Here is a 1,855-nt window from a genome sequence, read left to right as displayed (position 1 = left end):
GGCCCTGTAGTCTCTTCTCTGGGGGTTGGGTGGGTTTCCTCCCCAAACCGAGACATGAGGCCCCTACTTGGCTCCTGAGCTGAGCTGTCTAGCCCACCAGTCACTGGGCATTATGGCCTGTGTGGGGCTTTGCTCAGCTGGGGCAGCCAGGCGTGAGCAAGAGCAATTCTGCCACGCTACTGGGTACAGAAAGTCAGCATCACAACCAAAAGAAGGGTCTTGGCCTTTGCCAAGGTCCACTTCTGACTCAGATTCAAAGGATGAAGCTGTCATTAGTATTTTTAGCTTTTGCCCTCACCATCTCTTTCTCTCTCTCATTCTTTTTCTCTCTTTGTACTTCGTCACTGCCAGAGCCCTCGGGTTTGGGGACCAGCAACGAACAATGGGACTTTAAAGTCTCAAGAATTAGCAGCATAGAATTAGATGGATGATAGAATCTTAAAAACACGGAATCCTTAGAGGTATGGGCTTTTCGCAGTCTTTGGATCTTGGAATCTTTGACCTGTGGGATGTTAGAATTCTGGACTCTTACAGTCTCAGCAGAGTGTATGTGGTTCTGGCTCTGACATCCTCCGTGCCCCCTCCCGTTCCCCTCCTGCAGCAGGGGCTGTTTGACCCGAGTAGAGACAAAGACCTTCACTCCCTCTCCCTCTGGGAAAGCCTTGTGTCTTAGTCTGGGTAGCAGGGGGTTGGTGCTGGTGGTGGTGGCGGCAGGAGGCATATGAAGCTTCAGATTGAACTGGAAGCGCCACCCTGCCTTTGCCTGGCCCACCTGGCCAGGTGTTGAGTGAACAGGCCTAGATCATAGCCTTGGGGTTCGTGGAGTCTCCACAGGGTGGCCCTGGGTGGGCTACCAGGCCCCTCTGAAGTATTAAGTTCCTGCTGCGTCTTGCTGTATCAGCTTTCCAGAGGCAGCCTTCATGCTGCGAATCTAAACTCGACAGTCTCGGGGTCTGGGGGTCTTTCTAATTTTCCTGAAAGCTTAGCTCAGTCTGAACACATTCCTGAGGGTCAGCCCTACCCCTTACTTCATGGGTCCTAATCCATGTCTGAGTTTGGGCATCTTATCTGGCGATGTCCTGCTTTTTCCTAATCCCTGTCTACGCCAGCCCTTCTCTCTGCAGACATCAGGGCACAGGTCATCGTGGGGGAAATGAAGAGAGGATTTTAGTCTGGAGGAATCTCCTGGAGGAGCTTGTTAAAAACAGGGGCTCCTGGGCCTGACCTTGGGGATTCTGCTTTAGGGGTTTGGGGTGGAGCCTATGAGTCTGCAAGTTGAACAATAGCCCTGAAGATTGTGATATAGGTGGGAAATGGCAAAGATTTTGAGAAATCCTGGGAGGTGGGAAAGAGGGAGCAGATGGCCTGGTTGGAATCCTCTGGCACCACTTTGGGATTCTGCTGCTTCACCCGTAGAGTGAGGATGGTGGCACGCAGGGCCTGGCGTATGCTAAGTGTTCAGCAATTAGGGCAGTCCCTGTGGCCTCAACCTCCTGGGACCAACACGCTGTCCTTGGTTTCCCTGAAGGGGAAACTGGCCAGCTTTGAGGCCATTCTCTGTGATGTTTTATGGCAGGAGCCATTTCCCGGGAGGCCGGGTCAAGGCCCAAGGCCAGCAGGTGGTGTGTGAATGCGCAGAGTGGCTTCCTAACTTCCCTTTGTGTTTCTCCAGCATAATACACAATTGTAAAGGGCAGGACTCCAGCCCCTTACAACATATCTAGGTGTTCTCACCACGGCCAGGGTGACCAAGGCAGAGATGGGCTTCCTGAGCAGTTTGCATGCCACCCACCCCACCCCCAGCCCCTGCTCACAACAGCACTCCGCTCTGTCCCCTTGGGGATCTGCCATGTTC

Source organism: Pteropus vampyrus, unplaced genomic scaffold, assembly GCF_000151845.1.
Source record: "Pteropus vampyrus isolate Shadow unplaced genomic scaffold, Pvam_2.0 Scaffold36, whole genome shotgun sequence".
In the NCBI taxonomy this organism is placed as follows: Eukaryota; Metazoa; Chordata; class Mammalia; order Chiroptera; family Pteropodidae; genus Pteropus; species Pteropus vampyrus.
Note: the sequence above shows the minus strand (reverse complement) of the source record.